We start from the raw sequence: 13,265 nt of genomic DNA, 5'->3' as shown, positions 1-13,265 counted from the left end.
GCTTCTGAAACTGTCACTGCCTTTAATTAGCTACTGTGATCTTAGTTGTTGTTATTTTTCTTCCAATAAAAATCTGTATGTACAATTTTATTTTTGTCTGCATTGTGTTGTATTTATGAGTGACTTCATGCCTTACGAAAAACTACAGAATTACTGGGAAACAAAATTAACTTTTTGATATGCTTGTACTACATCATATTCAGAGTATCTTTAGGCTTCTTGTTTCAGAGAGCGTGACAATAGCACTTTAAACTCATGCTGGTTAGTTATTTACCTGTTTGGCTGGTATGTGTAACCTTACTCTGCAGCAGGAAGAACTGAATTTATCTGTATAAATTGCAGTCACTGATACTTAGGACATTAGAGATTTTTCTGCTAGAAACCTGGATTATGCACGGGCAGGATATTGAGGACTGTTATAAAGAGCATTTGGGGTTCTTCTGCCTGGTCTTTTTCTGACTGTAGTTGGGTGGGAATGTTTTAGGAAAGGAGAGAATGCATCCTGGCTTTGGACTCAGCATAAACGGTGGATGTACAGCAAAGCTTACGATGCTGGCTAAAAGGGAGTTGGGCTTGTTGTGGTTTGGAATAATCTTTGCATCTTTCTGTTCACCTGTCTTCTTTGTCAAAGTCTCTGTGAGGTAGTTGTACTATTTAGTAGAAAAAGAAGATTTATTGTTTTAATTTGAAAAAGAAAGTTCCTTTCTGCCTGTTTGAGGTGACTCTGTCTAGAAGTTAATCTCTGTATAACACCCTTTTCCGATCATGACAGTATTATATAGCACATTAAGAATAGACCAGACAACATGGCTTAAGTATTTGGTTTATAGAGAGTATGACAGCTTATTTTTTTCTTGCAGATTAGAAATTGGAGCAGTTTCCAGGCAGTGCCACTAAATCAGATCAACTGTACATATTGGAGCTAGTATTAGTAGTGTTGTAGCACTATTAGTCTTTTCCGGGAATTCTACCGTGTTACTACTAAAGCTGATAAAGAATAAAGATAATTGCAACTTCTAAAACTCCTACAGAGTGAATACAAAATGAGACAACAGCTGGACGTAGGCAGTTACATCCAGATAGTGTGGGATTATATTAGCAATGTGGATATTCCCAGAAACATTTCTATGAGGAGAGAGGAGAGAAATGGGTCCAGACTTTCTGGAAAAAAATAAAGTGTGTGTGTGTGTCTGTATATAATACTAAATGAACATCAACAAAGCATCAGAGCTGAGGTTTGTTGCTAGTATTAATCAGTTGGTAAGAAATAACTAGTAAATTGAAAAGATAGCACACGATGTACTGTTGTCTGATCTCAGAAAAAAGATTTTGTTTATTTTCTAATGAGTTTGTGGTCTTTTATAACCAGTAAATACCAAAAAATACCAAGTAAGCACTACTGATGAGGGCACAGTATGGGCATTGTGTCTTTCTTCAGTCATTTAAATAGGTATAAGTATAATAAAGGCAGTGTTGTAGTGCATCTTGAGTTGACACTGATATGATCTCAGACATTTACATGTGGAGGACTTTGTTCTTTGAGATCATTTATTTTTCAAACAGTTTTATCAATTAAAATCTCATAAGTAATTTTAAGCCATATAGCAGTGCTCCCCAAATGAAACTGAAGCCTCAGAGTCCTCTCAAGTTCACTGCTGTGGAAGGTTATTATAAAACAAGCTCTTTTGTCAGGTATGCCCACCCACCCAAATCCATCTTCTGCATATGCGTGTATTTATGTGTGCATGCATTTGCTTTCTTCAAGTAATCCTTATCCATAATGTCAACATTAAATAATAGAAAGGAGGGCTGTATTTTGGCAGAAAACAGGGATGCTGTGACTGGAAGAAGCATGTCCTTTGTAGTCAAATCATGGAAACATTACCTTCAAACTAATGTTCTCCTGGAAGAAGGCCAAGGAGAGTGCAGTGCTTTACAAGATAATATGACAAAGGAATAAAATAATGAAGAAAAAGGATTTTTTCTGTTTTAGGTTCCAAACCATTTTCCAGTGAAGAGCTGTGAAATCATTTTTGCTAGCAGGTTTTTGTTTTGTTTTCTTTTTCTTTTTCTTTTTTTTCTTTTTTTTTTTTTTTTTGTGCTGTTTTTTAAATTTGAGTTTGATATATGTAGGTTGGCTGGTTTGACTGATTTTTTTTTTTTTTTTTTAAGCAATTCTTCAGGCTTGGAGTCCCTGTTTGTTTGCTACATCACTTTCTCAAAAAGAGGATGCTAATGCAGTCTGTGTCAGTAATCTTCCCTTCAGGACAGGCACTGAGTTCAGATGAGACAAGTATGACATGGAGAATGTGAGGATGGCTTCAGCAGCACATTATGATTTTCTTTGTAGAAAGAAGGGACAAATACAGGAATGTCCAATGGTGGATTATATTGGCGTTAGTTCATCAATTCTTGTGGAGTCTGCCATTAGGCAGTAGTGAAGCATTCATTTGGTGTCTTCTCAAACAACAGATCTAGGAAGGCTCCTTTCCTGATTAGCTCACTCGATACCTGTGACAGAAAGTTGTCTTCAACATATTTTAGGAATTTTCCAGACTTATTTCTTATAACCTGTCTGAGATCTCTCAGTCTTTCCAGGTTACAAGCCAAGAAATGTTTCCCCCTTTGAGACAGGTGAGTCCTATCAGGCCTCAGCAGACCTCTTGCCTCAAGATGATAAAATGCAAAATTCTGGTAGAGGCACCAATCTCTGAGCCAATCACTGATGACATAGGTCAACACACTTTTTTTTTTCCTTGTCTCACTCCATTTCTGGGAATTTGAATACCTTTCACTTATTTGATGTCAGTGACATTTCTGCAGGCACCCAGTGCTTTGCTCTGCCAAAATTTCTACCATTTTTCACAGGCAAGTCTGCCTTGGCTCGTACAGTCCCCTGAGGCTGATGAGCCATTCAGTGCTCCTCAGATGGAGGTCCAGGAGCCCTTAAACCTGTATCTTTGAATTCTTTTTAATGGTATTTAGGATTATACTGGCTTGTCTTTATAACCATCTAGTACTCTAGCTCCACTCTACAGGGTAGGCTGAAGAAGTTACTGGCTTTAATGCACTTCTGAAGCCTGAAGAGGAAAAAAACTGTGCTTATGCATGTTTTCAAGATTTGAACTATTTTGTTCTGCCTATTTAGTTCAGTAGACTTGGCAGGTGGAAATTCAATTTCTTAGTTTGGATGCTTGCCAGGGACAACAGGTTGAAGGGTAAACTCATGCCTGAAAACTTGGAGCTTCTTTGATTAATTAGAATAGATCCTGCAAGAGTTATGTAGTATGCACTGCTAAATACGTACTCAAATGGCTGTGTGTGCGTGATCAGTTGTGTTTAGTATTTGAATACAAAAGGCAAAGATGAATATAGGATTGTGCAGAATAGAAGGAGAAGAAAACAAAACAAAAATTAAGTTTATTAGATGTGGCTGTTTCTTAGTGAGGAATGTATTAGTAAACTCCAATAAGTCTGTAATATACAAGAGAGGTCTGAGTTACTTGTTTTCATTTTTTTTCTTTCTTCTTTCTCTTTATTTATTTATTTATTTATTAATTAGAAATACAGACCTTGATGTGTTGTGGAACCAATTTACTGCGAAGCTCTTATATACCGGTTTTGTTTTTCTGTTCTTCAGTTATACTCAGCTGTTACCCTTTTTAAGCATATTGTAGGAAAGTTTTTTTATAGATTTGCACTGTAAGTGCTGCAATTGGCTAACAAAACACTGACATAAAGATGTCACATGCTAAGAAAGTAGCACTTGAATAACTGTGAAAACAACTACATTTAAATCTTTTGAAAATTTTCTTATTCTCTTTAGTTAAAGACCTGGTGGCAGAAAAGGGGAGGGGGGGAAAGGGTGCAAGCTTCAGCCTGTTCCGAAATCTGAAAGAAATGAAACACTAGAGATAAGTTCTGGAGATCTCTTTGATTTCCATGGATCACCTCCTCCGAGTGCAAGATTGATCCCTTCCACTGGGCAGAAAATCAAACAGGAGCAGGAAGCCCCTGGGTTTTTTTTTTTCCTTTTTTCCCCTTTCTCTCATTCTTTCTTTGCTTATTGCTTTCTTTTTTTTTTTTTTTTTCTTTTTTTTCTTTTTTCTATTCTGTGTATAACTTAGTGTTTACAGCTTCAGTGCTGGAAAGAAGCAGTAAGGAGATTAGGTAGATAACCTCAGAAAGCTGCTTTGGTATTAGTAAACCACTATCTATGTATATAATAACCAAAACTTCCTGAGAGATTATTTGAACAAGGTAAGGTCTGTAGGAACGAATTCAAGATTTGAAAGAGAAGCAAAAGAGAGAGGGAAATATAGGAAACTGAACAGGCTGATTTAGTGTGATGAAAAAGACAACAGGAAAACAAAGTTGCATAGGCAAGCATGGAAGCATGCAAACAGAATAAGTGCAGTCTGTACTGTAAAATTGACACTCAGTGGAAGGAGCAGATAAGAGCCACAGTTGATGAGCAGAATGAAGATGATACTTTTCAATGTAGGAGATTGTGTGGAGGAAAACAATTACTGTCTATGTAATCATTTACTTCTTACTGGACAAATTTAACAAGACTTTCTAATGAGAGAATGTATAAAGTGACTGATCTTTTTCTTAAATTTGCTTGCTGTTTTTCTTAAACTCATACTGTGAACCCCTTTTCCTCGCATCAGTAGTTCTGCCTTTCTTGAAGGAGCAGCAGGATTTTAACCTCAATCTATCAAATGAAGGAAGATCCATTAGTCACTTATTTTGTGTAGTGACACACTGGTTGACCCAGTCTTACCTTAACATGCTCATACTGCAATTAAAACTGAGTCTGTTACCTGGAAGCAAAGTGAGACTGAATGCTACTGACAGGCTTTTTTTTTTTTTTTTTTTTTTTTAATTAAGTCTTTTAAACTTTATCTCTTAATTTCTGCCTTTCTGAAGGCAGATTTGGAAATGGAAATTTGGAATGTTCTTCCTTTCAAAAGCTGCTATCCAGAGCTATCCTGAAATTTCAGTTGGGGAAAAAAAAAAAAAAAAAAAAAAAAAGGAGTATACCTGTTGAAATGCTCTACAGTTCTGCCATAGAAGCAACTAAATTACTGTGCACCACACTTGACTTACTCATAACAAACTTAATTAGAATAGCCGTAGTACTGAGACATCTCTCTAAGGGCAACCTAATGATACGGAGATGCAATTACTACTGCTTGATCAGGGTAGAAATGGTCTATGTTCTGCTCAGTGGTGCAGCAGCTCCCTGGTGCTGTGCTACTAAGTGTTGTTTAACCAGGTGATAAATAAGTGTGAAATTCTGAATCCTGATACTTTTTAACATAGCAGATAAAATGGGAAGCATATAAATTATATGAATAATGATAAAATCTTGTTATTCTTGAATTTTAATTTTGTGTTGGCTTTATCTTGCTTTTCAGACGGTCTCCGTTTTCCACTGGCAACTCAAGTTTATTTGTTTTTTTTTTGTGTGACCAATATTTTTTCAGTCCATCTTACTCTATGAATCGAGTGATGGGCTTAAATTTAGCTTTTCAAGTGAGGAAAAATTATTTGTTTGGGTTTTTTTCTTCCATTTTGCATTTCCTGTGGAAAATTTTCAAAATTCTATGGCACATGATTAATCATAACATGAGAGAATGCACTTTGTATTTCAGCTCTTCTTTCCACCTTTCAACAGCTGGGGTAAAGCTATAGGTCAGATTCAAATGACGTGGTATTACTGTTCCAGTTTGCAAAGTATTGTTAGAATGGTGCCCCTTTTATCCATGCCATTCTCTCCATTTCCACAGACTAGAAGATTCTTAACTCTGATATAAGAAAGAAGAAAAAATAATGTAGAGAACTGAATCAACCTTCATATCAAAAACATCTGACATATGTGATATATGTGTGTCAGATGTCAAGAAACTAATGGACAAAAGTATTGCTTATGGCTGCCAAGCCTGCTGATCCCTATGTATAGCTGTGATCTAAATGATCTAAATTGTTCATGATTCAGTTGGATCAGCAGTGAATGATTCTGTGTTTCTTCGTGGCTTAATTCCAAATCAAATCCATGATTTTTTGAAATGGATAATTTGTCTTTTAAAAAATATTTATCTATTATATAAAGTTTACATGTTTATATAAAAAAATTATTTATATATTTAAATGTGATGTATACTAAAATGTTATATTTATAAGCCAAATCCTTCATTTCAAAAATCCACACATTTCATATATAATACTATATATGTATGTGTGTGTATATGTTCATTCCAACTTATTTTGTATTTGAGCAATCACTGGGGATTCTTCCTCTTCTTGGAAGTGTTTGGGTTGGCCAACTCAATGCATCAGTTTTTGGGGGAGAGTCTTTTGCCTTCTTATTTGAGCAGAATCGCTTAGTCTCTTCTGGAAATGTTGACTTTAATCTTTTACTTATTTCTTAGGCCAGTGAAGTTTGTATTTAATGTGGAAAAACTGTTACATAAAAGTAATTGACACCAGTATTTGAAAAACAGCAACGAAAATGGAGTAACATATATAAAGAAAATGAATTTTACAATGTAGATGAAAATTTAACCCCAGTCCAGCAAACAAATATGGGAAAAACAATATGCATTTGAGTTGCCAAAGAAAGTGTGATGACTGCTCTTTTTGTTAGCCAACTTGAGAAAAATAAGAGTAATCGAGTACTATCAAGCAGAATAAAACCCCTCCAACACTGTTACAACTATCGCTTCAATATTTTAGGGTAATGTAATTATTGTTTACTTTATTTCTGTTATCACACATTAGGCTGTAATGGACCAATAAGTGCTATCCTTTTTCAGGACAGGTACAAATTTCAGAACAGTATTTTCAATTACTACTTAAAGTGGAGAACTAATCACGGAATTGAAGTTGTGTTGATGGAAATCATCACCAAACCACTCATTGACTTTACTGTGTATGACTCATAGTAATAAGTCTTCAAGGCAGGAACTGCATTCTAGATGTGACTTGTGTAAGTAGATCATATCAGTTACTGATTTGAGATTAATTAGTGCTTGCATTTTTTTCTGTGCAAGTGAAGTATGTAGATAACACAAATAAAATATCAGCTAATGTAGGTTCAAAAGTCATGCATTTATTGCATTAGATGAATATTCTCCTTGCATTCTATTTTTTTTGCTTCGTACAACCTCTGTCTCACTCAGTGCATTGGATGGACTGAATGGATTCTCCCTTGGCGAACAATCTTGATAAGTTGCTTTTACCTTGTTCAGCGTGCAAGATTATATCTTGATCTTTGCACTCTGTTTAAATTCTTTCTAGAGCCAGAATTATTTTCCTGTGAGCTTTTTCATGGCACTCACTGCTAGAGTATCTGAGTGTATCACAAACATTAATGAATTTGTTTTCACAACAGTGACTTCTGTAGACTTCAGTCACTATTGCAAATGTTCAGCACTTCCGTAAATCACACCCTGGAGTCTCCAGGCAGGCAACCAGAAAATAAGTGCATGCAATTGCTGACTATCTGTGAAAGCCCACTATATATAGGTTTTCTCAGAAGGGATTCATAGATGCTTGCTGACAGCAGACTGTTGATAAGACTGGGAATTCTTTGGTTGCATTCCAGGTTTTCTTGTGTTTAGCATACTTCACTTACTCCTATACGATCCCATGACTTATCCCATTTTCTCCTTTCCTTGTTCTAGGCTCTGTTCCTTTGCATACTGAAACTGTGTTTTCACTTCTTGTGCTTGTTAGGTAGCCTTTCTTTTCCCTGTACCGTTGTATGAATCACTCTTTTTCTTCCTTCTTTGCTACTATTTTTCTCCACTTCTCATGAGATTGCTGTCTCATGCTATCCTATTCTTTATCCAGATTCATTCCATCCTTTCTGTTACATTGTCCTATTTCACCACCAACCTGCCCCCTTCAGCCTCAACAGTTTAATTTTTTCCCCTTAGCCTGTCTTCATTTTCTTAATAAGCAAATCCAGACTCCTAGTTTCCAAGTCATCTACATTTTCTCCTACCCCACTCTCCTATCTCACCACTATTAGAGATAATTTCCCTTAATTCTTGTCCAGTGTTATTTCATTCTCATTGTTTCTTTCATGACATCCCAGTTTATTCCTTAGTGACATTCTGAATGACTTTCACAAGCATCTTTTCCTTGACTTTGACACCATCACCATTTATATTCAGACTCCCACTACAGGTTTCTTTCTTTATTAATTTTTCGTACCTATCTAAGAGTGTAATTCATAATGTGATTTTCTGTCTTTCCTCTGTTCTCCTATAGCTCTCTGGGTGTTTATTGTCCCCTCTTTAGCATTCTTATTATCATTCCAAAAATCTTGAAAACTGCTAGAGGAATGAGCTGCTTGTTCTCTGCTCTGCTTTCTGGGCCCAATCTGCCTGCAAGTCTACTTAGAGCTGTAGCTTCACAGAGAATTTCAATCTGTGCAGTAAGTAGTGAATTCAGGCAGGAGGAGACCTTGTGAATTTGGACACTTCTGTATGCATTTGAACTCTTGATGTCAGAGGTCCATAGAAGTTGCTGCAGAATATCTTTAGAAATGAGATCTAGGAGGACTGTAAAAAACTGGTGGAACAAGATAAGGAACATTATCCCACCTATGAAACTAATTTAACTGCTTTTCTTTTCAAAAAGATAAATCAAATAGATACTGAGTAGTGGGGGGGGAGGGGGGAGAAACAAAAACAAAAAACAAAACAACCACTCAGGTGGTAATAACAAAATTGCGCAGAATTTATAATTACCACATCAGAATGTACTTGTTTGACTGAAAATAGTGACAATTGTCTACAGATATTCCCCTCCTTAAAAAACAAACAAAAACAACAACAACAACAACAACAAAACCAAAACAAAGAACACAGCAGACAGAAATTGAAAAGCAAAGAAAAACAAAAATAGTCAAATGTAGAAGACATATTTTGAAATCAGTTAATTGTTAGATTCATACTGCTGTGTCACTGCACCGTGACACAACTTGTGATATTTATGCATCTACCTATAGTTCTAGGTATAGTTCTATTCTGCATGCAACAGAAGATTGCATTTCAGGGTCCACTCAAAAATGGAAACCTTTCCTTTTCTCTCAGTAACTCAATAGAGAATGGAATAAGAAAGCCTGAAAAGTTATGTTTTCCCTTTTCTGTTGAATAGTCATTGCAATTTCATTTTGGATGCTGGGAGAGTTGAATTCTTTTATGTCTGTGTTCATCACAGAGAAATGTTTAGAAAAATAAGTTTAATTTGGATGTATTGTTACAGAGTATAGCGAAAAGTGGGAACTTAAAACTGGAACCAGCTTCAAGAGGTAATCCTCTTGCTCCAAGTTATTTTATGTATATCGTTGCTGGCAGGATATCTGTCATGTCTGTTATAATTACAGACTTCCTACATTCTGCCAGGCAATTTGTCACAGTCTGTTTCTCTTTTCACTATTTGGAAGTTTCCATTATGTTTAATATGCATTGTTCTTGATGCAAGTTGGATTCATTAATGAACATGGAAAGCAGTCTATTTCCATCCTCTTTGTAGAAGCCTTTATGTACCTGCGTGTTATCATCATCCTGCATCTCCTCTAGCTTATCTATAGCTTGTTCTCAATGCTGCTACACATTATTTTCCTAATCACTGACATCTCAGATGAGAGAATTTTATCTTAGCTTCTTAAGTAACATTTGCTGGAGCTTATCTGAAATTCTGAACAGGTTGATACTATATCCAGGCAAGCAGATGGATAGGTTTAAAAGCCTGAAAAAAAATCTCCTTGTTTACCTGGAATGAAATATCTCTACTAAAATTCTTTCAGATCTCTGTGGATTATTTTTGTATCCAGCTTGTTGTTACTAACGGACTTTTTAACACTGTATCTTTTCAGTTTTTTTTAATGTGTATTGTTGGTTTTTGTGTGACTTTTTAACAGTCTGAATACAAGATGGGTAAAGTGCTCCAGCTTTTATAACTGCATAATAAGTGTAATACATTTTAGAAATACCTGGGAAGTAAGTTACATTAGAAACTTTTTACTTAAAACACTTTGACATCTTTATCTGAAACAAAACCAAAAAAAGATAACAAACAAGAAGTGCCACCAAAACAACAACAACAAAAAAAGCTTACAACCAAACAATAACAACAAAACCAATCAATTGTTGAAATCAATTGTTAAGAAAATGTCTGCTTAGATGCATGAAATTTATACAAAGTTGTTATGGTTTGGCAAACACAACACAGTGAATGTGAGCTTTTTATCTGCTTTACTTTTTTTTGAGCAATGTAAGAACATAGTCATATTTTAATATGTGGTTTTGCTAACCAAGCATAATAATCTATTCAGTCACTTTACCTTGTTGCATTTGGTTTCAGTGCTCTCCAACCTGTTTTCTGGAAGCTGAATGAAACATTTTGTCATCCTATTTGCTTATTTCTTCCTCATCTCTATTGTCTCGGGTTCCTCATCTTGGTTTTCTTCAGTTGGCAGCCGTGGTTTTAATGAAGTTCTTAGGTATGCTGTAGGCTGATGTGCCCTTTCTCAAGTTCTTGGCTTTGTTTCTCAGTCAAGCCAGTACATTGACTTTCTTCCTGCTTTTGATATGAACTGCACTCTTTTAGGGGATGCTTCATTACAGCCTTGTTTTTGTGGTTTTTTTTTTTTTTTTTTTTTTTTTTTTGTTGTTGTTTGTTTTCCTTTGATTGTTAAGCTTTATCACTTTTCCTTGCAGCTGCTGAATCAATCGGGCATTTTGTAAACAGTGACTCAGAGCTCTCAGCTGCTTCATGTTATGTCCACTATTCTTTTTGACACTGTTTCCAAGACCTTTCTTGGTTGCAGGCTTGGGTTCTTGGTCACTGGCTTCCAGATGTATTTTTCCTTCACAGCAAAGGAAGGTGAGCAGAAGGAAGAAGAGATATGCTCAGTTGAAGCTGAAACATGAAGTGCAGTAGTCAATACAAACAAGAAACTGCACAGAAAAGAAACATTAGCTGGTATTTTCAGGAAAGAAGGGTAGAAGCAAGCTTGGAGACGAATGAGAAAATAATTAAATTTGTACGCATAGCTCATGAGAGCCAGTTTGAACTCATTCTCTGTTGGCATGGAAGTTTTAGTGAGATCTGTTGGTAAGGTAGACATGTCATGTTCTTCTACAGAGTTATATACACAGAGGATCACAATATATCTGTTAACAGTTCAAAAAGCTTATTCTATTAATCTAATTATACTATTTTGTGAATTTTTTAAAACCTATGCTATGTGAATGATGTAAAGTTGCATAGATTCTTTGTTTTCTTTATTTGATGCAAATTACATGAAAAAAACAGTGGAATAGAAAGAAAAATGGTCTGGAAGATTTAGCTTTACAGATACAGCCATTGCTGAATGTGCAGCAAGTTGCACGAACTTAAACTTTCATGCTTTTTTCCTTCTGGCTCCCTTACTTGAAGTAGGTGATATTTGACTTGGATAAGTTCTGACTGGTCATAGTGTTAACCATATTACTAGAAATGTGCTACATAAAGATACATAATGTGTTCTAAGATACAGTTTTCCAATTAGCCAACTACAATTAATTGACTCAATTACTATTTTATGTTTAATTGCTGCCCTTCAGTTCCTTGTGGGTAATATAGACCACCTTGTTTTACAGGAGAGCGGTGAAGATAGATTAATTATGTTTGTTTGAAAGAAGAGCGCACTATGATAATACAATAAGAGAACCATAGAAAGCCCATGAGGAAAGTACTAATCTTGTATTCAGTGCAGAGTTTGGATAATGTCCAGTAAATACACTGTGGGATTAAATTCTGAGTAGTGAATGTGAAAAGAAATGATGAGTAACTACCAATTGAGTACTACCTATACCCAGCTTTGAACAAAACAAATGTCTTGGTGGAAAATAATATTTGAATGTAAATGAAGAATATGCTATGTGCATATAAAGGACATCAGGGTGATAAAGTTTATACAGGCTTTGGCCAAGATTTTGAATCTGTTGCCTCTGTATTCCCCAGATGTTTTTGTTGAGGAAATGTAAAATGTATAATACATAGGACAGGATTCCTAGCTTTAATTTGGTCTGTTGATTTAAACCCCGTATTAGGAATTTTATGAAAGAAAAATGAGCATTAGAATAATAGCAAGGAAAAATCTGAAAGATCTGATGAAGTGAAAAAGACTGCTATGTAGTAAATGAAATACAGCATTATATCAGATAAACGCAGTAACTAAGCTAAGGAATAATTAAGAATCCCTGGTGGATTTCCAAGCCTAAATTTAGTGTAAGTCATAAGATTATATAGATAAAGGCTTTATCAGTGGAGACAAAGAATGTGGCATATCAAGAGGGATCAGAGAGACTTGTCCATAAACACGGGAGAAAGGTAGTATTTCATTTCATCATGATTACTGTCTCTTCATATCAGCTGGTTAGCTGTCAAGTGTTAGTGTGTTAGTGCAAGTCACTTGAGGCTAAAATTTTAGACACTGTAAATGACTTTTCATTGAATAAGCTAACCAGGGAATCAATTGAGGGGCACTCTATTGGTAAAGTGTTATTACTGAGGTATGTTATAGAGCAACATTCATGAATTCAACATCCTTTAAGAAACAACAAAAATCAGAAAAATCAATATGGAAATTGTGGAAAATTTAGTTGTTCTTTTTTTTTTTTTTTTTTTTTTTAATGAAAAGAGAAAGATGAAAAACAACATTTTCGCAGGTGATATAGGTGTTTTTTTTTAAAAACCAGGGTATTGGAGGCTAAAAGCAAATGCAGTAGAGCATTTCAGGAAGACCAGATTAAAGAAACATTGTTAAGCACCAAGATTAGAGAGATTATTATGTATACATACTTTCTTCAAAAAGTTGAATTCCTTTTCAAGTAAGAAAAAATTATCGACTAGCGTAAATACAAAAATGTATTAAGACAGAGAAAACAAGGTTGAGGAAGAATTTCCATAGGCTTCAACTTACCAGCTATAAGATGCCTGTTAAATAGTTTGTGGACGATAAAAGTATAAGAACGTGAAGGACAGTGTGCACACCCACACAAACAGGATTTGTTGCAGAAGCAGTAACTGTGAAATAAATTAGCAGATTCCCACATGGTCACAAGATGAGTGTTTGTTTTTTGTTTTTTTTTTCTGCAGGAGTTGATTTGAGAATGTACAGTAGAAGAAGCAGCAGAGTAAAGTGAGAAAATAAATTGTAAATGTTGGTTAAACTGAACTGTATTTACTGTGCCTCCTTT

The 13,265-nt window shown here is 35.3% G+C and overlaps 1 protein-coding gene and 1 long non-coding RNA gene across 3 annotated transcripts in view; one reads left to right on the top strand and one right to left on the bottom strand.

Annotated features, from left to right (window-relative positions):
- The window catches only part of GRID2 (glutamate ionotropic receptor delta type subunit 2), a 679,658-nt gene that overhangs the window by 29,409 nt on the left and 636,984 nt on the right, over positions 1–13,265 (top strand). The gene's annotated exons all lie outside the window — the stretch shown is intronic.
- Positions 10,649–13,055, bottom strand: LOC128080022 (uncharacterized). The gene is made up of 2 exons (XR_008206448.1): positions 12,989–13,055; positions 10,649–10,888 (listed from the first exon to the last, which is right to left on the bottom strand). It is a non-coding gene; the product is annotated as an uncharacterized LOC128080022 (long non-coding RNA).

This window comes from Tympanuchus pallidicinctus, unplaced genomic scaffold, assembly GCF_026119805.1.
Source record: "Tympanuchus pallidicinctus isolate F22 unplaced genomic scaffold, pur_lepc_1.0 scaffold2, whole genome shotgun sequence".
NCBI classification, from domain to species: domain Eukaryota; kingdom Metazoa; phylum Chordata; class Aves; order Galliformes; family Phasianidae; genus Tympanuchus; species Tympanuchus pallidicinctus.
The sequence above is the reverse complement of the archived record's forward strand: the minus strand, read 5'-3'. Positions and strand labels throughout refer to the sequence as shown.